The following is a 24870-nucleotide window of genomic DNA, read 5'->3' as shown; positions in this document are numbered from 1 at the left end:
GACCTAATGTAAGGGGAACACCGATGGAGACCCTGAAGTAAGAGGGGCTCTGATTTGGACTCAAATGTAAGGGAAACTCTGTTGGTGACCCTGATGTAAAGGGTGACACTGATGGGGAACCTGATATAAGGGGGAACTCTCATGGGGAGCTGGATGTAAGGGGGCCCTGATCATGGGCATCCGCTGAAACTTTTTCAGGGGGGTGGCACTTCGGCAGCGGCGATACAGTCACATTGAACCCTTTCTTCAAGCGCTAGCGGGGGTTAAAAGTGCCCCACTAACGGCCGAATAGCGCAGCTAAAATGATGGTAAAATTACACTTTTTAGAGGCGCTTTACCGATAACGCGGCCATCTGGCAGTGTGAAATGGCTCTTGAGATAATTCAGCTTCACTCTATGCCCATATAAATATAGCCCTGAGAATGTACAGACCCCCCTTCAGCACAGACCCCCCATTCTGCACAGACCCCACCATTCAGTACAAATAGACCCCCCATTATGCACAGACCCCTCCATTCAGCACAGATGGACCCCCCTTCAGCACAGACCCCCCCCCCCCATTCCACACAGACCCCTCCATTCAGCACAGACCCCCCTTCAGCACAGATGGACCCCCTTTAAGCACAGACCCCCCTTCAGCACAGATGGACCCCCCATTAAACACAAACCCCCCCTTCAGCACAGACGGACCCCCCCTTCCCCATCCCATTCAGTACTTCAGATCAGCCATCAACGCGGCACAGGCAGCAGGTTCCCTCCCCCTTCACTCTGCTCGCTGTGCCTGTGTGACATCCAGCCCAGGACTGCTCAGGCAGCCTGCGGCCGCGAGACTCTTCGACACCTTCCTGATTTTTCAGGGGGGGGTCATTTGCCCCCCCTTGCCCTATGGAGCGGACGCCCATGGCCCTGATGGGTAATCTAAATGTAAGGGGAACACTGATGGGGACCCTGGAGCAGGAGGGCTCTGATGGGAGTCCTGATGGAAGAGGTGCTCTAATAGGGATTCTAATGTAAGGAAAACTCTAATGCGAGGGGGGGGAGACTGTTGCGGAACCTGAAGTAAGGGGGGGACGCTGGTGAGTATTTTATTCAGCCTACAAATGTTTGTACAATATACGCATGGGCGTCCGCTCCATAGGGCAAGGGTGGGCAATTGAGCCCCCCTGGAAAATCGAGAAGGTGTTGAAGAGTTTTGCGGCCACGGGCTGTCTGAGCGGTCCCGGGTTGCATGTCACACAGGCACAGCGAGCAGAGTGAAGCTGCCTCCCCTTCAGTGTTTATGTGTACACAGGGGGAGGAAACCTGCTGTGCCTGTGCTGCGCTGATGGCTGATCTGAGATACTGAATGGGATGGGGGAGGGGGGTTTGTGCTGAATGGGGGGTCCATCTGTGCTGAAGGAGGGGGGCTGTACTGAAGGGGGGTATGTGTTGAAGGGGGGGTCTGTGCAGAATCAGGGGGTCTGTGCTTAAAGGGGGTCCATCTGTGCTGAATGGAGGGGTCTGTGCAGAATGGGGGGGTCTGTGCTGAAGGGGGGTCCGTGCGGAGTGGATGGGTCTTTGCGGAATGGGGGGGTCTGTGCTGAAGGGGAGTCCATCTGTGCTGAATGGAGGGGTCTGTGCTGAAGGCGGGGTCTGTGCTGAAGGGGGGTCCATATGTGCTGAAGGTGGGTGTGTTCATTCTCTAGGCTATATTTATATGGGCATGGAGTGAAGCTGAATTATCTCAAGAGCTATTTCACACTGCCAGCTGGCCGTGTTATCGGTAAAGTGGCGCTTTACCATCGTTTTAGCTGCGTCTGTGTATCGCCGCTGCCGAAGCGCCCCTCCCTGAAAAAATTTCAGCGGACGCCCATGAATATACGATGTAATCCTCTTACAGAAAAGAGACCCGTGATTTAAAAGTTTACTTATCTTTAGATGAAACAAACTTATATTACTTTTCCGATCCAAATAAAATCTGCCAGTGCGTTTCGTTCTCAGCCAACGATCTTTGTTACCTCCACTATAACATCATATGAAAGATGAATATAATGATGTGTATGGATAATATTCCCATACTGCATATGAGAGCAAACACAATCAATTACATTACTGGCATCCCATAAAATCCCATATAACATTAACAAAACATCATCAATCAAGGAGATTTTAATAACTCAGTAATGATGAATACATCTGGAATATACTGCATGCCTCCATTCATGTTGGAAATGTGAATTATGAGGAATTATATCCTTCGGAGGAAAGTTGAAATTAAACATTCATATGAGCTCTCGCGTCTCAGAAATTCATGTTTAATGTTTGATTTTTTCAGGGAAACTTATTCATTTTGCTCTTCCTAAAAGCAAATATCTGGAGCTTCAAAACATGCATGAAAAACGGCACCACCCAACGTCTCAACTTTTCAGCTCCATAAAGTGATATACAGCATCTGCAAAGCTTATTAGCTAAACCCCAGAACAAAAATGTAATATATTGCAGCTTACCAGTCTTCAGATGTGGTGGCTGCATTCGCGGGGCCGATCCTAGGCAGGGTGCGCAGGATGCTATGCACCCAGGCGCCTGAAGAGGTGGGGGCGCCACAGTGCCAGAGTTCTCTCCTCCTTCTGGCAGTGCTCGGGGGAGGGGCCGCTCCTCTTCCTGACACGAGAGTTCTAGTTTTCAGTGGCTGCTGAATGCTGGTGTGCAGGAATGAATTCCTCACAATGGGATTCTGGGACCCCGCACTGTCTCTACCAACTCCAGTTGGAATGCCTCCCCCTCTCATCTCTATCTCAGGCTGCAGAGAGAAACTAGGTGAGGCACAGTGTTCAGTGTGATGTGTGCTGGAGGATGGTATCCCCAGCATCAGGGCTGTCTTAATGAGAGGGCACACCTGGGCACTGCCCAGGGGCCCCAGCTGCATGGGGGCCCCTGCACTTTCCCCAAAGCAGTGTGTAGAGGGGTCAGAGTGCTGGGGGGATATCTGGGGTGTAGAGGGGTCAGAGTGCAGGGGGGATATCTGGGGTGTAGAGGGGTCAGAGTGCTGGGGGGGATATCTGGGGTGTAGAGGGGTCAGAGTGCAGGGGGGATATCTGGGGTGTAGAGGGGTCAAAGTGCAGGGGGGATATCTGGGATGTAGAGGGGTCAGAGTGCTGGGGGGATATCTGGGGTGTAGAGGGGTCAGAGTGCTGGGAGGATATCTGGGGTGTAGAGGGGTCAGAGTGCTGGGGAAATATCTGTGGTGTAGAGGGGTCAGAGTGCTGGGGAAATATCTGGGGTGTAGAGGGGTCAGAGTGCTGGGGGGGATATCTGGGGTGGAGAGGGGTCAGAGTGCTGGGAGGATATCTGGGGTGTAGAGGGGTCAGAGTGCTGGGGGGGATATCTGGGGTGTAGAGGGGTCAGAGTGCTGGGGAAATATCTGGGGTGTAGAGGGGTCAGAGTGCAGGGGGGATATCTGGGATGTAGAGGGGTCAGAGTGCTGGGGGGATATTTGGGATGTAGAGGGGTCAGAGTGCTGGGGGGGATATCTGGGATGTAGAGGGGTCAGAGTGCTGGGGGGATATCTGGGGTGTAGGGGGGTCAGAGTGCTGGGGGGATATCTGGAGTGTAGAGGGGTCAGAGTGCTGGGGGGATATCTGGGGTGTAGAGGGGTCAGAGTGCTGGGAGGATATCTGGGGTGTAGAGGGGTCAGAGTGCTGGGGGGATATCTGGGGTGTAGAAGCGGGTCAGAGTGCTGGGGGGATATCTGGTCTGTTTACCTGTGCTGTCTCCATTGTAGGGGCCCCAGAGCATTACTTTGCCCAGGGTCCCATGATGCTATTAAGACGGCCCTGCCCAGCATCCCTTTACACGTGCTCTGGGCTGCCCCTGCTCTAGATGTTTCATGGCATGATAGATTGCATAGAATACACAGCCCCTGTCCCTTCCTGCACTTCAGTAGTCCACAGGGGCGGACTGACAACTCATGGGGCCCCCGGGCAATAGGAGATTATGGGGCACCCCAGGCAATAGGAGATTGTGGGGCTACACAGTACTGTATACACACATACAGTATACATACTCAGTATACACACACAGACACACAATATACACATACAGTATACATTCACACACTGAAAAGGTACTGGAGAGGCGGGGCAGATATAATCTTGGGATTTTTAGACCAAAAGGATGTAGGTAAGGGACATTTCAGGGACAGATGTAAAAAACACCGATTTTTACATACGGTCCCTGGTTATACTGAGAATGGCAACCCTGATGGGGCCCTCTAGTGGCATGGGGCCCTCGGGCAGTGCCCGAGTGATGGAATTGGTCAGTCCGCCCCTGGTAGTCCATCTAGAGATGTGATGTATAATGAGATGTACTAAGAGCCCTTTCACACTGACAGTGGGGGGGAGTCGGCCGCAAGGTGCCGCTAGTTTTAGCAGCGCTTTACTATAGTTTTAGAGGTACTTTTAGCCCCCCTAGTGGCCAACTGGCACTTTGCAGGCGCTGACCATTGGTTTCAATGGGCAGGCCGGGCCGCTTTAGGAGCGGTGTATACACACACTAAAGTGCCTCACCACTTACCAGCCCTAGTTCTCTTAAGCCATGGTAAGTATTGCCGTCGTTCCCGCGTCGAAATTTAAACCTCAACGTCGTTTGCGTAAGACGTCCGTGAATGGCGCTGGACGCCATTTACGTTAACGTCTAAGCAAATGACGTCGGTGCGACGTCAGTTAACGCAATGCACGTCGGGTAATTTACCCGACGGAGCATGCGCAGTACGTCCGGCACGGGAGCGCGCCTAATTTAAATGGGACTCGCCCCATTCGATTGGGCCCGCCTTGCGCCGGACGGATTTAAGTTACACCGCTGCAAATTTCCAGGTAAGTGCTTTGTGGATCGGGCACTAACTTGGAAAAATTGCAGCGGTGTAACTTAAATCGGGAAAGTTAAGTTGCGCTCGGGCTACGTGGATCTGGCCCTTTGTGAGGGAGCATTTCTGTGGTTGAGCCGTTGCTATAGAAACATGTGTAAAGGGGAGGAGTTAGTAAAATTACCATGCCCATGTGGGGGCGCCAGAAATATTTCTGCACCCAGGCGCCTGTGACCCTAGGAACGGCCCTGGCATTCGCTTTCTTTTTTCAGTCTGTTAGTTATGATTTTCTGAGTGAGGAACCATTACAGGTTTGGTGAGGGTTCAGTATATGGGTAAAGTGGGCATTTCCCAGTCCTTTAGGCCCCTTTCACACGGGGCAGTGGAGGTGCGGTGACAGTACAGCGGCGCGATTTTTAGTGCCGCTATACCGTCGTATTTACCGCGATATTTGGCAACTAGCGGTGCGGTTTCAACCCCAGCTAGTGGCCGAAAAAGGGTTAATACCGCCGGCAAAGCGCCTCTGTAGAGGAACATTTCCGGCGGTATTACCACGGTTTCCTATTGATTTCAATGGAAAGGAGCGGTAAACACCCCACTCCTATACCGCTTCAAAGATGTGGCTAGCAGGACTTTTGTAGCGGTCCTGCTAGTGCACCGCTTAAGTGTGAAAGCCTTCGGGCTTTCACATTAAAGCCTGCAGGGCACGATTTTTTCAGGCGGTATATCCTGTAAACGATAACGGTGGTCTCCGCGGCAGATTCGCCGCAAGATCACCGTTATCGGCGGCGGGAGAGGGCCCCCCTCCCGCCACTCTCCCGCGCCTTCCGCCGCTTACCGGAGCCGTCGGTAGCGACGGAGGAGATTGGGTCCTTTCCTCTCCTCAGCTGAGAGTGAGGGCAAGATGGCCCCCACCCGTCCCCATAGCATAGCAGGGCGGAAGTGACGTCAAAACATCACTTCCGCCCATGCTTCTTAAAGCAATATTTTCAAAATGTCATTTTTTCTATTTTTTTTTTTTTTTTCCATTTAAGTCTAAATATGAGATGTGACGTCTTTTTGACCCCAGATCTCATATTTAAGAGGACCTGTCATGCTTTTTTCTATTACAAGGGATGTTTACATTCCTTGTAATAGGAATAAAATAGATCCATTTTTTTTCCCAGTGTAATAAATAATAATATAAATAAAAATAAATAAGAAAACAAAAAAAAAATTTTTTAAAGCGCCCCGTCCCGACGAGCTCGCGCGCAGAAGCGAACGCATACGTGAGTAGCGCCCGCATATGAAAACGGTGTTCAATCATCACGATCGTTAGAGCGAGAGCAATAATTCTAGCCCTAGACCTCCTCTGTATCTCAAAAGATGCAACCTATAGAATTTTTTAAACGTCGCCTATGGAGATTTTTAAGGGTAAAAGTTTGACGCCATTCCACGAGCAATTTTGAAGCGTGACATGTTGGGTATCATCTTACTCGGCGTAACATTATCTTTCGCAATATATAAAAAAATTGGGCTAACTTTACTGATGTCTTATTTTTTAATTCAAAAAAGTCAATTTTTTCCAAAAAAAGTTCGCTTGTAAGACCGCTGCGCAAATACGGTGTGACAAAAAGTATTGCAATGACTGCCATTTTATTCTCTAGGGTGTTAAAAAAAATATATATAATGTTTGGGGGTTTTAAGTAATTTTCTAGCAAAAAAAATCTGTTTTAGTCTTGTAAACGCCAAATCTGAAAAACACCCAAGTTCCTTAAGTGGTTAAAGTTCATTAGCTAGATTCAAGTAGACCGCTGCATCTTTGCGGCGGCGTAGCGTATCGTATTTACACTACGCCGCCGTAAGTTAGCTAGGCAAGTACTGTATTCACAAAGTACTTGCCTACGGCGGCGTAGCGTGAATTGGCCGGCGTAAGCGCGCCAAATTCAAATGAGGATGTGGGGGGCGTGTTTTATGTAGATTAACTGTGACCTGACGTGATTGACGTTTTTTACGAACGGCGCATGCGCCGTCCGTGTACATATCCAAGTGTGCATTGCGGCAAAGTACGCCGCAAGGACGTATTGGTTTCGACGTGGATGTAAATTACGTCCAGCCCTATTCACGGACGACTTACGCAAACGACTTAAAATTTTCAAATTTCGGCGCGGGAACGACGGCCATACTTAACATTGACTACGCCTCCTAGGGGGCATCTTTATCTTTAGGCGGCGTATCTCTTACGGAAACGGCGTATCTTTACTGCGACGGGCGCACGTACGTTCGTGAATAGGCGTATCTAGTGATTTACATATTCTACGCCGAACTCAATGGAAGCGCCACCTAGCGGCCAGCCTAAATATTGCACCCTAAGATAGGACGGCGCAAGCCGTCGTATCTTGGATAGGTGTAGGTGTATCTCAGTTTGAGAATACACTTAAACTTAGGTCGGCGCAGATTCCGAGTTAGGTCGGCGTATCTAACTCTTTCTGAATCTAGCTACATGTGCGTGTAAAGGCGGGCGTCCCAATACTTTTGACAATATAATGTATATTCAGTTTGGATAAGCTGAAGTTCTAACATGGATTTTTCATCAGGACTTTAAAAAACACTCCGTGACCGAAGGCTTCTCCGCTTTTAAGTCGACCTCAGCTGAGATATTAAGAAGATGATTAATTTGCCCTGGGCAGATGCCTAGTTTGCCTCGAGCAGCAGTCGTCTTTGCCCCAAGCAAGAGCCTGGGATGTCTTGCAGAGATAGTCCCAGCGTAATACAGATCAGAGGCCTGACCTCGCCATTAACTTCTCTAACACTGTGCCTGCCTCGGAGATTCACCCTGCAAAGCTTAGAGGGACTCGACAAGAAAGATCTTGGATCTACAGCAGCTCTACAATCCCGTCAGGCAATTTGTTTTGGAAAGTCTCACAGTATCTTTATTAATGTTTTATATATTAGAGAAGACTGTCTTCGGAAAGGTCATTTCGGATAATAATCTGCAGTGTGAACAATTCCCAACGATCTTCTACGAAGTTGGAACATGTAGCATAATTCCAATATTTTCGTAGTATTTGTCTGAAAGCCATTTTGGAAATGACCTTCACCATACTTCTAAACACGTACAAAAAAAGTGCCAACCTCCCCAACACATACCTAGACTTTGCAGTAAAGCGTACAATGAAGGACAACAGGCCCGGACTGGCCATAGGGCATACCGGGCATATGCCTGGTGGGCCGTGTTGGCCCGCGGCGGCCCGCAGGCCACATCTCTGTAATGTAGGGGGGGTCTGTATGGGCTATATTGTAAAGGAGGGGTTTTAATGTAGGGGGGTCTGTAATGTAGGGAGGGGGTCTGTACTGTAGGGAGGTCTGTGTAACATGCAGGGGGTCAGAACTGTTAGGGGGGTGTCTGTGTAACAAACTGTGGGGGGCTGTGTAATGTAAAGGGGTCCAGAGGTACGGTGCTATGTAATGTAAAGGGTGCAGAGGTGCAAGGTGCTGTGTAATATAAAGGGGTCCAGAGGTGCAGGGTGCTGTGTAATGTAAAGGGGTCCAGAGGTGCAGGGTGCTGTGTAATGTAATGGTTCCAGAGGTGCAGGGTGCTGTGTAATGTAAAAGGGTGCAGAGGTGCTGTGTAATGTAAAGGGGCCCAGAGGTGCATGGTGCTGTGTAATGTAAAATGGTCCAGAGGTGCAGGGTGCTGTGTAATGTAAAGGGTCCAGAGGTGCGGGGTGCTGTGTAATGTAAAGGGGTCCAGAGGTGCAGGGTGCTGTGTAATGTAAAGGGTCCAGAGGTGCGGGGTGCTGTGTAATGTAAAGGGGTCCAAAGGTGCAGGGTGCTGTGTAATGTAAAGGGGTCCAGAGGTGCAGGGTGCTGTGTAATGTAAAAGGATCCAGAGGTGCAGGGTGCTGTGTAATGTAAAGGGGTCCAGAGGTGCAGGGTGCTGTGTAATGTAAAAGGATCCAGAGGTGCAGGGTGCTGTGTAATGTAAAGGGGTCCAGAGGTGCAGGGTGCTGTGTAATGTAAAGGGGCCCAGAGGTGCAGGGTGCTGTGTAATGTAAAGCGATCCAGGGGTCCAGAGTGCTGTCGGTAACTTTTGAATTATCAAATTTCGGTAACTTTTGAATTTTCAAATTTCGGTAACTTTTGAATTTTAAAATTTCAGAACTTTTGAATTTTCAAATTCCTGAACTTTTCAATTTTCAAATTTTGAAACTTTTGAATATTCGAATATTTGCAAAAAATCGATCAACGGGCTTTCGTTAATTCAGGTCTTCGAAATTTTTGTTCTATTGAATTTTCGGATTTTTTATTCTTATGTTCGCATTTCTCAATTTTTGTATGTGTGGAATTTCAATTTTGCGAACTTCCCCATTTTTTAGATTTTGGAAAATTAGAATTTTCAAATTTCGGTAACTTTTGAATGTTCAAATTTCGGTAACTTTCGAGTTTTCAAATTTCGGTAACTTTTGAATTTTCTAATTTCTGAACTTTTGAATATTCGGAAAAAAATCGATCAACGAGCTTTCGTTAATTCGGGTATTTCGAATTAACAAATTTGTCTAAATCCATAAAAAATTAATCTATTGAATCTTTGAAATTTTTGTTCTATTGAATTCTCTGATTTTTTATTCTTATGTTCGCATTTTCGTATTTGTCGAATTTCGATTTCCAGAACTTCCACATTTTTTAGATTTCGGACATTTCGAATTTTTAAATTTCTGAACTTTTGATTTTTCAAATTTCGGAACTTTTGAATTTTCACATTTCTGAACTTTTGAACTTTTAAATTTCTGAACTTTTGAATTTTCAAATTTCTGAACTTTTCGATCAAGGGCTTTCGTTAATTCGGGTCTTTGAAATTTTTGTTCTATTGAATTTTTGGACTTTTTATTCTTATGTTCGCATTTCTCAATTTTGGTATTTGTGGAATTTCAATTTTGGAAATTTAGAATTTTCAAATTTCGATAACTTTTGAATTTTTAAATTTCAGAACTTTAGCATTTTCAAATTTCGGAACTTTCCAATATTCGGAAAAATTCGATAAACGGGGTTTCGATAATTCGGGTATTTCGAATGAACAAATTTGTCTAAATCCATAAAAAAAAAAATGAATTCGGAACTAAACGAATTGCACATGCATTACAAGATATATAAAATACGTGGACGTGGGGCAGGACAGCTTAGACAAGGTAAGTAAAGCAAAGTAAGTGCAACATTTATAACTTTTTAATACATAAAACTGCACAATTATATGTTAAGACTCAATTTTCAGATTCCTGCCTAAGCCGTGTGATGGATGATTTCTTTTTTTAAGCCGATCTCTTGCATGCATACCTAAAAATAAATGATACGTTTCCTTCCGCTGTGATTTTTTTTTTTTGTCCCCCCCGTCGGAGTTAAGAGATTCAATCACTGCTCTTGGTTTTCACCACCGCGGCTTTGTTTACATCGGGAGTGCGGTCCTCAGCAAATAGTGTGTTGGCTCTGGTGTTATTTATTATTTTGATACAACAGATAATTAAATATAATTAGCCAGCTGATTACCGTTGGCTGCTCAGAACCGCTAAGAATGCAAAGACTCCTTTTGGGATCTGCAGTCTATTTGCTGCATGGCTGCGCGCTGCTATTTAGAGAAGAATCTCCTTTTTTCCTATTTGCTGCTCCAGTGATCTAGGCCAGGCAGAGAAAAAAAAGAAGAAAAAAAAGAAAGTAAATGTATTAAAATCACTTTGCGACAGCCTGTGAATAATTCCTATTGCACAGACCAAATATTTGTGCTTCTGAAACACAGCTCCGGAATATCGGGAGGAGTACAGGCGGCCGCGGCGGCGAGTCGCTGACTGTGACAGGGAGTCTTAAATAGATCCAGCGGCAGAGGTGTTAGAGGAGCGCTGGACCAGAAACTTTAACCACTTAAGCCCCGGACCATTATGCAGGTAAAGGACCGGGCCCCCTTTTTGCGATTCGGCACTGCGTCGCTTTAACCGACAATTGCGCGGTCGTGCGACGTGGCTCCCAAACAAAATTGGCGTCCTTTTTCCCCCACAAATAGAGTTTTCTTTTGGTGGTATTTGATCACCTCTGCGGTTTTTATTTTTTGCGCTATAAATAAAAATAGAGCGTCAAACAGGCATGCTCAGCAGCAATGCTCACCATAACACAACAATAGCAGAAGTTGCCCAAAGGGTGGCGCTATTTCTTTGCCGTTTGTATGCAATACAAGTTCACGGCCAACGCCCTTCGAAAAAAACAGTCTGAGGCTGTAGTCCGCGGAAAATCCGATCGTGTGTAGGAGGCTTTAGGCGGCACTGATAAGCTTCACTGATGGGCGTCCACAGCCACCCCCCCTGTCCAAGTATACCACGTCCACCGCCACCCCTCTGTCCAAGTATACCACGTCCACCGCCACCCCTCTGTCCAAGTATATCAAGTCCACAGCCACCCCTCTGTCCAAGTATACCACGTCCACCGCCACCCTTCTGTCCAAGTATATCAAGTCCACAGCCATCCCTCTGTCCAAGTATACCACGTCCACCGCCACCCCTCTGTCCAAGTATATCACGTCCACAGCCACCCCTCTGTCCAAGTATACCACGTCCACCGCCACCCCTCTGTCCAAGTATACCACGTCCACCGCCACCCCTCTGTCCAAGTATATCACATCCACAGCCACCCCTCTGTCCAAGTATACCACGTCCACCGCCACCACTCTGTCCAAGTATATCACATCCACAGCCACCCCTCTGTCCAAGTATACCACGTCCACCGCCACCACTCTGTCCAAGTATATCACATCCACAGCCACCCCTCTGTCCAAGTATACCACGTCCACCGCCACCACTCTGTCCAAGTATACCACGTCCACAGCCACCCCTCTGTCCAAGTATACCACGTCCACAGCCACCCCTCTGTCCAAGTATACCACGTCAACAGCCACCCCCTCTGTCCAAGTATACCACGTCCACCGCCACCCTTCTGTCCAAGTATACCACGTCCACAGCCACCTCCTCTGTCCAAGTATATCACGTCCACAGTCACCCCTCTGTCCAAGTATACCACGTCCACAGCCACCCCTCTGTCCAAGTATACCACATCCACAGCCACCCCTCTGTCTAAGTATACCACGTCCACAGCCACCCCTCTTTCCAAGTATATCATGCCCACAACCACCCCTCTGTCCAAGTATATCACCTCCACCGCCACCCCTCTGTCCAAGTATACCACGTCCACAGCCACCCCTCTGTCCAAGTATACCATGTCCACAGCCACCCCTCTGTCCAAGTATACCACGTCCACCGCCACCCCTCTGTCCAAGTATATCACGTCCACCGCCATCCCTCTGTCCAAGTATAAAACGTCCACAGCCACCCCTCTGTCCAAGTATACCACGTCCACCGCCACTCCTCTGTCCAAGTATACCACGTCCACAGCCACCCCTCTGTCCAAGTATACCACGTCCACAGCCACCCCTCTGTCCAAGGTTTTACTTACCTCCTCATAAAAAGAAATCAGGTTTGTCTGTCTTTTATGAATCCAAAAAGGTAAAGCCAGTCCTAAGGTCTCTGCAATCCTCAGCTCCAGCTTCGCAGATGCTCACTCCTCCGGAGTCCGTTCCTCCAACACACAATTCAGCAAAGTTCTGGAGCCACAAAACCACTTCTTAAAGGATAAAATCAACTTTATTGTTCAGCAGTAGCACAGACACTCCTCCCAGGATTCTCCTTCTGATGAGTTTCACCCGCTACTGGAGAGTTTGCTTTCCCTAAAAGTAGGGGGGCGAAACGTGTTAGCCAGATCTTGGTTGAAGGGTCTTAGCTTGTCTTGAACAATAAAGTAGATTTTTACCTTTTGGAAGTAGCGTGGGGCGCCAGGACTTTGTTATACAATAAAAAACCTACTGGACAAGTTCTGTTGTGCTCTCATCCATTCTACATTTCTCAGGAAGTCTTCAGCAAGAGGTTTTGTCGCCGGCTGTGTAAGATGTTCTTCCCAGGAACGTTCATGAGGGGAACTCTCGTTTGAAGGAAGTGAAATCTAGGTCTAAGGCCCCATACACACGATAGAATCCATCCGCTGAAAAATCCCAGCGAATGGGTTTCAGCGGATAGATCCTATGGTGTGTACACGCCAGCGGATCTGTTTCCGCGGATATTTATCCCCTGGGATGGATTTCCAGCAGATAAATATTTGATGACATGCTATCAAATCTATCCGCTGGAATCCATCCCAACGGATGGATCCGCTGGTCTGTACAGACTCACCGGATCTATCCGTCCGAAGGGATCCCCCGCATGCGTCGTAATGATTCGACGCATGCGTGGAATTCCTTATATGACAGCGTCGCGCACGGCGGCGCGAAACATCATCGCCAGAGGATTTCGGCGCGGATTTCGATTCGATGGTGAGTACACTCCATCGCATGGAAATCCGCGCAAATCCTCGAGAGGATTTATCCACGGATACGGTCCGCTGGACCGTATCCGCGGATATTCCTCTCGTGTGTATGGGGCCTAAGCAATTATAATGGTTGTAGCCCATCTATAGAGATTTTTTTTATATACTGCACAGCCAGTTTATCTATATATACATGTTCTTTGTGCTATTGGGGCCAGATTCACAGACGAGATACGCGAGATCTACGCGAGATCTACTGATACTCCGGCGTATTTTGAAATTTGCCGCGTCGTATCTTAATCTGTGATTCACAAACAAAGATACAACGGCATTTGGCTAAGATCTGACAGGCTTATGGCTTTGTTCGCCTTCGGATCTTAGGCTGCAATACTTTGGCCGCCGCTGGGTGGAGTTCGCGTTGTTTTCCTGCGTCGGGTATGCAAATGAGCTTTTACGGCGATCCACAAAGGTTTTCGTGTTCGTTATGTCGTCGCTAGTCATTTTTTCGCAAAGATAAGCCTGTTTTTACATGGCATAACTTTAGACGAGCCATGTTAAAGTATGGCCGTCGTTCCCGCGTCGAATTTCAAAATGTATTTTTTTGCGTAAGACGTCCGGGAATACGAAAGTACGTTACGCACGTCGCAGTTCAAAAAAATGACGTCACTTCGCGCAAAGCACGGCGGGAATTCCAGCATGCGCAGCATGCGCAGTACGTCCGGCGCGGGAGCGCGCCTAATTTAAATGGTACACGCCCCATTTGAATTAGGCGGGCTTGCGCCGGACGCCTTTACGTTACACCGCCGTAAGTTTACAGGCAAGTGCTTTGTGAATCAAGCACTTACGCTGAAAACTTGCGGCGGTGTAACGTAAACGGGATACGTTACGCCACGGCGCAGGTACGTGAATCTGGCCCTATGTTTTTGTTTTTATGTATTAACCGCTTCCCGACCGCCGCACAAACTTATACGTCGACAGAATGGCGCGGCTGAGCAAATGGGCATATATATATGCGTCCCCTTTAATTTGCGAGCCGTGTGATTGCGCGCCTGAGCTCAGTGACCGTGCCCGCGGGACCCGTGGATTCGATGTCCGCCGGTGTCCCGTGATCGTGTCACAGAGCTGCAGAACGGGGAGATGTCAGTGTAAACACAACATCTCCCCGTTCTTCCTAGTGACGTGTCACTGATTGCTGTTCCTGATGACAGGGAACAGACAATCAGTGACGTGTCACTCGTAGCCACGCCCCCTAACAGTTAGAATCACTCCCTAGGACACACGTAACCCCTTCAGCGCCCCCTACAGGTTAACCCCTTCACTGCCAGTGTCATTTTTACAGTAATCAGTGCATTTTTATACTGATCGCTGTAAAAATGACAATGGTCCCAAAACGGTGTCAAAAGTGTCCGATGTGTCCGCCATAATGTTGCAGTCACGATAAAGTGTTGCGCTAATAATCGTGTATAGATCAGTGGCGGCTGGTGCTCAACATTTTTGAGGGGGGGGGGGAGAAAACAAAAACTCTCCATCAATTGCAGCCACCGTGCCCATCAAACGCAGCCACTGTGCCCATCAAACACAGCCACTGTGCCAATCAAACGCAGCCACTGTGCCCATCAAACGCAGCCACTGTGCCTATCAATTGCTGCCAGTGTGCCCATAAATTGCTGACACTATGCCCATCAATTGCTGCCAGTGTGCCCATCAATTGCTGCCAGTGTGCCCATCAATTGCTGACACTGTGCTCATCAATTGCTGCCAGTGTGCCCATCAATTGCTGCCAGTGTTCTTATCAATTGCTGACACTGTGCCCATCAATTGCTGACACTGTGCTCATCAATTGCTGCCAGTGTGCCCATCAATTGCTGCCAGTGTTCTTATCAATTGCTGACACTGTGCCCATCAATTGCTGCCAGTGTGCCCATCAATTGCTGCCAGTGTGCCCATCAATTGCTGACACTGTGCCCATCAATTGCCACTACTGTGCCCATCTATTGCTGCCAGTGTGCCTATCAATTGCCACTACTGTGCCCATCAAATGCCAGTGCCAGTGTACATCCCCGCCCGCCCGGCAATAGTCCCAAAAATGTGTCAAAAGTGCCCGATGTGTCCACCATAATGTCGCAGTCATGATAGAAATCGCTGATCGCCGCCATTACTAGTGAAAAAAAAATATTAATAAAAATGCCATAAAACGACCCCCTATTTTGTAGACGCTATAACTTTTGCACAAACCGATCAATAAACGCTTATTGCGATTTTTTTACCAAAATTATGTAGAAGAATACGTATCGGCCTAAACTGAGGAAACAAATGTTTTTTTATATATTTTTTGGGGATATTTATTATAGCAAAAAGTAAAAAAATATTGTTTTTTTTTCAAAATTGTCGCTCTATTTTTGTTTATATCGCAAAAAAAAATAATCAACTACCACCAAAAGAAAGCTCTATTTGTGGGGCAAAAAAGGACGTAAATTTTGTTTGGGAGCTATGTCGCACGACCGCGCAATTGTCGGTTAAAGCGACGCAGTGCAGAATCGCAAAAAGTGGCCCAGTCTTTAACCACCAAAATGGTCCGGGGCTGAAACGGTTAAAGTCTATGGGACACAAACATGAAAAATCAAAAGTTATAATTTTAAAGGCTTATATGCAAGTTATTGCCATAAAAAGTGGGACCCGGGTACTGCCGTAGGGGACAGGTATCAATGCAAAAAAAAAGTTTTTAAAACAACCGTTTTCTCAGGAGCAGTGATTTTATTAAAGTGATTGTAAAGGTTTAATTTTTTCTTTTAAATATCAAACATGTCATACTTTCCTCCGTTGTGCAGTTTGTTTTGCACAAAGTGGCCCCCGATCCTCCTGTTCTGGGGTCCCTCGGCGGCTCTCTCAGCTCCTCTCCGCAATATCTAACCCCCTCTGGGCAGCTCTCTCCCGAGGGGGGTTAGCTTGCGGGCGCACTCCCTGTCATACACTCTGCGTCCATAGCCGCCGAGTGTATGACTCGGCCCTGCGTCATTGGATTTGATTGACAGCAGCGGGAGCCAATGGCTGCGCTCCTATCAATCTATCCAATCAATGCCGAGAAGCAGTGGAGAAGAGGACGCCGGGGGACGTGCACAGCAGGTGAAGGGGCTCAGGTAAGTAAAACGGGAGGGGCCCGTGACAGCGAGGTGTTTTTTCACCTTAGGAACCCGAACCTTTACAACCCCTTTAATGCTTAAAGTGAAACAACAAAAAATAAACATTCCTTTAAATAGTCCCTTATAGGTAGATTCAGGTACACTGGCATAAAGTTAGGGCGGCGTAGCGTAGCCTGTTTAGGCTACGCCGCCGTAAATTAGCGAGGCTAGTAATGATTCTCAATATACTTACCTGCTAATTTACGGCGGCGTAGCCTAAAACGAGCGGGCGTAAGGGCGCCTAATTCAAATGGGTTGGGGGGGGCGTGTTTCATGGTAATGAGGCTTGACCTCAAGTTTTTGACTTTTTTTGTCACTGCGCATGCGCCGGGCGACTACATTTCCCAGTGTGCATTGCGGTTACGTACGCCGCACGGGCCTATTGATTTCGACGTGGACGTAAACAACGTAAATCCCGATTCGCGGACGACTTACGCAAACGACGTTAAAATTTCGAACCTCGCGACGGGAACGGCGGCCATACTTTAACATTGTTATTCCACCTAATAGGTGGAATAACTTTAGGCCTGTAAAGGCCTTACGGAAACAATGTAATTCGACTGCGTCGGCCGGGCGTACGTTCGTGAATCGGCGTACAAACTAATTTACATAATCTACGCCGGCCGCAATGGAAGCGCCACCTAGCGGCCATCCAAAAAATTGCAATCTAAGATAGGACGGCGCAAGCCGTCCTATCTTAGATATGTTTAAGCGTATCTCTGTTTGAGCATACGCTTAAACATACGGCGGCGTAGATTCTGAGTTAGGCCGGCTTATCTACTGATAAGCCGGCCTAACTCTTACTGAATCTACCTATAAGTCTGCCTGTAAAGTGGCGCATCTGTGCGATGTGTAGAACAGTGCCGCAGCAAAATGACATTTCTAAAGGAAAAATTTAAAAAAAGGAAAAAAAAAATTCTAAAGGAAAAAATGTCATTTAAATTATCTCACGGCTGTAAAGTATAGCCGGCTCTCGGCAATGTTAATGAAAAATCATGGAAAAAATCAGCGTAGGTTCCCCCCCCCCCCCCAGTCTATACCAAGCTCATCGGACACTTTTGACACGTTTTTGGGACCATTGTCATTTTCACAGCGAAAAGTGCTGATTACTGTGAAAATGACAATGGCAGTGAAGGGGTTAACCACTAGGGGGCGCTAAAGGGGTTAAGTGTGCCCTAAGGGAGTGATTCTTACTGTAGGGGGGCGTGGCTGTAGGCGTGACGTCACTGATCGTCGTTCCCTATATCAGGGAACAGACAATCAGTGTCACCTCCACCCAGAAGAACGGGGAAGGTGTGTTTACACTTACCTCTCCCCGTTCTTCAGCTCCAGGGACCGATCGCGGGACACCGGAGGCAATCGGGTCCCGCGGGCACGATCACAGAGGTTCGGACTGGGTCGCGAGTGCGCCACCGGTGGCGCGCTCGCGACCCCGTGGCTGGGCTCTTAAGGGCAACGTACAGGTACGTGCCTGTGCCCAGCCGTGCCATTCTGCCGACGTATATCGGCGTGAAGGGGTCCTTAAGTGGTTAAGGTGAAAAAACGCAAAGCTTTACAACCCCTTGAAGAGAAAGAGAGCGAGGGTAACGTGGAGAGCGAGAGGAGAAGAGGTTGAGGTGAAGAGAAGGAATGAAAGGAAATCGGAATGAATCTTGTACGGTTTGACAATCTCTGGGGCTGCCTGGCAGACTCGTCGCAATAGACAATTTTCCTGCGTAACAATTCTTACAGTTGAAAGTTTATTTAGTAAATTGCTCCCGGGGGACGGGGGGTAGATGGGATTTTTACTCACTCGCACACAGTCAGCCATCGCTGTGACAGCGTCTCGACTCCTTCAGACTCCTTTCTAATTGAATGTGTTCCTAGCGATAAACCCAAAATGCCTGCTATTGGCTTTATGTTTAGTAAATTTCCCCGGAGTGCCACAATCTCGACTGATAATTTTACGGCGTGTTTTTTAACGACTTGATATTCCTCGCTGGGAGCGCGGCGCTCGCTCCGTTATATTTTCTCCGCGCAGAACTTTGGAGATGTTTATGTCTTTCATCGTTTACGTCTCTTGTAAATTCCACCTCCTCAAAGATATCAAAGCTTTGCCTCTTTTTCTTTTGTTCCGGAATAATACGTGCGCACGTTACAAACTTGTTTCTTTTTTTTTATATATAATTGGTGTTTATTGTTTTAAGGAATGAGCAAGGATGCAGCGTATTGTGTACATCATACAGTATGTGACAAAACATCAATACATGCGGAGAACAGGGAATACAATTGTGTAGTCGGTACCAGAACTTGTTTCTTTTTGATGGCTTTTATAGCTACTGATTGAATGTAATTGAAAGTTGCAAAAGTCTCATTTCTTTTTTTCTTTCATTTTAACTTTAAAAGAACATTAAAGAGTCTCATGCAGGACAACGTGACTGTCTCTGAATACCCCCTGATCCACTTATACTCATCTTACCTGTGTTACAGTATCTTGCTCCACCTCAGCCAATCAGAATTTTAGGACCTTCTGGGTGTGTGGGATCATGTGACCTGCTCACCTGTGATGGTGCCCTGGCCCAGCAATTGAAGCACTGTCACATGACCTGGGGAAGTGACATTACTACTCTCCTGGCTTTAAATTAAACTTTTTAAAAATGAATTTATTATTAGTACTATTGTGACAGTTTATTTTTATGTATACACATTATTATTATTATTATTATTATTATTATTATTATTACTTTATATCATATTAATATGTATAGTGATATAATAATATTAAACACAATAATAATACTTAATAATATTAATTTTATTATTGTTATTATTATTATTATTATTATTATTATTATTATTATTATTATTACTTTATATCATATTAATATGTATAGTGATATAATAATATTAAAAATAATAATAATACTTAATAATAATAATAATATTATTATTATTATTATTATTATTATTATTATTATTATTATTATTAATATAATTATTATTATATGCATACTTAATAATATTATGTATAATTATATAATAATAGCAATTATTATTATTATTGTTATTATTTATTAGTATGTATACTGTATATTGTATATATTTTATTTCTCAACACACCTAGCACTGTACTTCTAACATTGTACTGCAGGGCCCATTACCACCCAGAGTAAAGTTTTCCAAACTATACATTATTATTTATAATTGTATACTAATAATACTACTACTACTAATAATAATAATAATAATAATAATAATAATAATAATAATAATAATATTATTATACTGTATATTTTATTTTTCAACACACCTAGCACTGTACTTCTAACATTGTACTGTAAGGCCCATTACCATCCAGGGTAAAGTTTTCCAAACTATACATTATTATTTATAATTATATACTACTACTAATAATAAATATTATTATTATAATTATTATTATGATTATTATTATTAATAATAATAATAATAATAATAATAATAATAATAATATTTTTATTATACTGTATATTTTATTTTTCAACACACCTAACACTGTACTTCTAACATTGTACTGCGAGGCCCATTACCATCTAGAGTAGGGTTCTCAAAACGATATATTATTATTTATAATAATAATAATAATAATAATAATAATAATAATAATAATAATAATAATATTATGTATACTGTATATATTTTATTTTTCAACACAGCTAACATTGTACTTCTAACATTGTACTGCAGGGCCCATTATCATCTAAAGCAGAGGTCTCATAAATACACTTTTGAACTGACTCAGACTGAGGCCCAGATTCACAACCGAGTTACGACAGCGTATGTCCGAATTCCGCGTCGAGTATGCAAATTAGCTAGATACACGAATTCCCGAACGTACGCGCGGCCGACGCAGTAAAGTTACGACGTTTACGTTAGGCTTATGCTGCCCCTGCTATATGAGGCGCAGCCAATGTTAAGTATGGCTGTCATTCCCGCGTCGAAATTTGAAAAGGTTACGTCGTTTGCGTAAGCTGTCTGTGAATGGGGCTGGACGTCATTTGACGTCCTTGCGGCGTACTTTGGAGCAATGCACACTGGGAAATTCCATGGACGGCGCATGCGCCGTTCCGAAAAAACGTCAATCACGTCGGGTCACAGTAGTTTTGCATAAAACACGCCCCCCTGATCCAAATTTGAATTAGGTGGGTACTAGGGGAAATGACAGATCTTCTATTCATACATTGTATGTGTAGCGCCCCCTTAATTTCAGTATGGGCACTACGCTAAAGTTAGTGGGGAATGGGAGAGTTATTTTGCTCCCATTCACAAATTTGCTAAATTTGGGCTGCTGTCATTCCTGAACTGTCCTGTAGGTCAGTCTGCGCTCCAGGGGTGCCGTTTCCACCCCTGGGCAACAGGTGGCGCTAAAGGGGTTCTGGCAGAGCCACTTTTCCCCAGCAGCCAATTAGAGGAGTTTTCCCTTGCGGAGCATGCTGGGGGAGAGTATATCTGGGGCAGACGCCATTTTTTGTGGTTCTTCGCGGGTTCCTGGTTCCAGGTGCGGCACCCACCTTTGGGGTGTGCGCATCCAACGGACCCCGGCGATGGCCTACCGGGCCAGGGTCACATGCTACGCGGAGTTCCACGTTGCTGAGAGGGGCCCCAGTGACTTGCTGGGTCCCCAGCTCTACTGAGGAGATCCCAGGCTGTGTGCCGTTCGGTGGGGGGTCGGCTTGAGGAGAACCCGGAGGCAGGTTGTCCAACAGGGCTTGAACGAACCATCGGGGATCTGGTGACCGGGACACTGACAGGTACATTGCAGCGGTCACCCGGTGACCCTAACTTAATCTACTGGGAGGATTCGCTCAATACGTTCAGCTCATCCAAGTACTAGGCCTGTGGCAGAGGTCCCTAGAGCCGGGCCTGTGGCGTTGAAGTGATTCGACGCATGCGTGGAAGCGTTGACCTTCCAGGGTCGCGCACGTTGCCGCGTCATCGGCGCGGCCATGTCATCGTGTATCCTGTTCGCAGGGAATTTGGTCTGATGGTGTGTACAGCCATCAGACCAAATGATCCCAGTGGACATGTCCGATGAAAACGGTCCGTAAGAGGTAACTTAATATGCCGATCCCAACAACAATCAGCGGCTCCTGAGGAGGTAGCACTACATATGAACAGAAGAACACACAGCTCCCAGTCCCCGCTCTGTACCGAGCGATCACAGGTTCCCCGGCGGCGATCGCGCCCTCGCGCCCCTAGTGGCCTGCGTGAGAGCCGACGTATAGCTACGGGCTCTCGCGCAGGGGAGCCGACCTGCCGCCGGAAAATTACGGCGGCTGGTCGACAAGTAGTTAAAAAAGCATCAAAAATGCAACACAATGGAGTCTGGTGCGACTCTTGAAGTCGATTACATGTAAAACGCAATCTGTTGCCGGGGGGGGGGGGGGGGGGGGGAGTCCCTGACCCTTTCCAAAAATGCACAGGCTGAAAAACGCATACACGTGAACATGTATCAAAGGAAACTATGTTACATGGACTGCAGTGCGTTTCTGAAAAATGGAAAACGCACAAAAAAGCGCATAGGTGAGAACGTAGGGTAACTGTGCTGCTTTAGGGCCATTTTGACGCGCCACAGGTTCACTTTCTTCGGGGAGACGAGAGAATCAATCAGTTTCGAATTTCTTAAAGTTTACAACAATACAAAGTTTATTTACGTGTTCTTGGCTCGGGACGCAGGTTTCTCAAGGACATTAAAAGTAAAGGCCAAGCGGGCCGATGATTTACGTTTAAAATTGGGATTTCTCTGCAAATTGATAGACAAAGGCATTATTAAATATTTTATGATTTACTTTCTCGCAAACACAGACATTTATCAAACTCCTGAGCGGCGCAGAAGAAAAAGCTCCAATAAAGATGTCAATTACCGGGACGTTTTAGTGAGGTCCTTCTACACTTTTAGCATCGGGAGGCTGAGGAATGAGTTCGCCGTTATTTCGTTACGGGAGAACATTCCGCCGTAAATCACGGGGTTATTGAGTTTGGAGAAGACTGGTATTGACTGCACTTAATTTTCTGCATAAATATTTATACGGGGGGATATGCAAAACATAAATACAGGCATGTCAGACTGCACAGCTAACAAGCACGCCGCGCTCATAAACTATAATAACCGGGTAGGGTGACTGCAGGACGGCGCGGAGCATGCGCGAATAAAGCTGTCACTTATTCCAGCAACATAAACTGACATGATAGGCCTAATCAGGGCTTTTTTTTCTCAGAAATAGGTGCAGGAACTCAACCACGACCTCCCCTCCCCCAAAATCAACCCCCCCCCCCACACACACTCCAAACCGCATAACATAGTGGGTGTGGTCAAATTTCACTAACAGTGCAAGGGTCTCAAAGGGGCATTAAATACCAGGGGTGCATTAATTGTGGTGAGTTCGTGGGAGGGGGATGTTACACACAGAATGCAGAGTTCCAGAGGTGCACTACACACAGAGTGCAGAGTTCCAGAGGTGCACTACACACAGAGTGCAGAGTTCCAGAGATGCACTACACACAGAGTGCAGAGTTCCAGAGGTGCACTACCCACAGAGTGAAGAGTTCCAGAGGTGCACTACACACAGAGTGCAGAGTTCCAGAGGTGAACTACACACAGAGTGCAGAGTTCCAGAGATGCACTACACACAGAGTGCAGAGTTCCAGAGATGCACTACACACAGAGTGCAGAGATCCAGAGGTGCACTACCCACAGAGTGAAGAGTTCCAGAGGTGCACTACCCACAGAGTGCAGAGTTCCAGAGGTGCACTACCCACAGAGTGAAGAGTTCCAGAGATGCACTACACACAGAGTGCAGAGTTCCAGAGATGCACTACACACAGAGTGCAGAGATCCAGAGGTGCACTACCCACAGAGTGAAGAGTTCCAGAGATGCACTACACACAGAGTGCAGAGATCCAGAGGTGCACTACCCACAGAGTGAAGAGTTCCAGAGATGCACTACACACAGAGTGCAGAGTTCCAGAGGTGCACTACCCACAGAGTGCAGAGTTCCAGAGGTGCTCTACCCACAGAGTGCAGAGTTCCAGAGGTGCACTACACACAGAATGCAGAGTTCCAGGGGTGCACTACCCACAGAGTGCAGAGTTCTAGGGTGTGCTACGTGCAGAGTTTCCAGTTGTGCCATGTCATTGATGATTGGCAGTTAAGTGGGCTTGGAACATTTGTAAGATACCTATTGGCTATACCGGAAAGGGAGAAACACCGCCACACACCAACCTGGCCCAAAAAAGTCAATCAACAGGACGGCTTCAGCCTTACTCCACCAAGGCCACTCCCCCATGCAACTCACCAGAGTTGAAGTATGAATGTCTGGCGCAGCGCCCCAGGTTTCTTGTACCGCGTACAGACGATCGGACATTCCGACAACAAAACCATTGCTTTTTTTCCTACGATTGTTGGCTCAAACTTGTGTTGCATACACACAGTCAGACAAATGTTGTTGGAAATTCCGAACGTCAAGAACGTGGTGACGCACAAGACGTACGACGAGCCCAGAAAAATTAAGTTCGATAGGCAGGGCGGCTCTTCTGCTTGATTCCGAGAATGCGTGGACCTTTGTTCATCGAAATTGTGTACACACAATCAGAATTTGCGACAACAAAACTTGTTGTCGGGAAATTTGAGAACCAGCTCTCAAAATATTTGTTGTCGGAAATTCCGACAGAAAATGTCCGATGGAGCCTACACGCGGTCGGAATTTCCGACAACAAGCTCCCATCGAACGTTTGCTGTCGGAAATTCCGATCGTGTGTCCGCGGCATAAGGGTTAAAATAGATATTGGCTAGTTGAAGATCAATATTTATTTACATTTATTGAGTCTTGTTACCAAAAATGCAATTTACCAATACCGCTACACCGGGCATGTCCAAAGCCAATTGCGGCGCACGGTTTAATGCGGCCCCACTGGTAATTTGGATATATATCTCTCTCGTAGCCCCCAACAAATCCCTGAGCATCGTGCATTCAGAGTCTGCATTCATGTAAATGGTGAGGCTGCATTTATGGCAATAGTGAGGCTGCATTCATGGCAATGGGGAAGCAGTATTCATGGCAATGGGGAGGCTGCATTCAGAGGCTGCAGTCATTGCAATGGTGAGGCTGCAGATGGGCACGGTTTAGGCTGCATTGATGGGCACTGACCCTTATTTTGCTTCACAATTCTTTATTTAGAATAAAAAAAAAATCCTGAAACTTCCCTCTTACAATTAACCACTTAACCCCCGGACCATATTGCTGGTCAAAGACCAGAGCCCTTTTTGCGATTCGGCACTGCGTCGTTTTAACTGACAATTGCGCGGTCGTGCGACGTGGCTCCCAAACAAAATTGGCGTCCTTTTTCCCCCACAAATAGAGATTTCTTTTGGTGGTATTTGATCACCTCTGCGGTTTTTAGTTTTTGCGCTATAAACAAAAAAAGAGCGACAATTTTGAAAGAAATTAATATTTTTTTTAC

This window comes from Rana temporaria, chromosome 13, assembly GCF_905171775.1.
Source record: "Rana temporaria chromosome 13, aRanTem1.1, whole genome shotgun sequence".
NCBI lineage: Eukaryota > Metazoa > Chordata > Amphibia > Anura > Ranidae > Rana > Rana temporaria.
The sequence above is the reverse complement of the archived record's forward strand: the minus strand, read 5'-3'. Positions refer to the sequence as shown.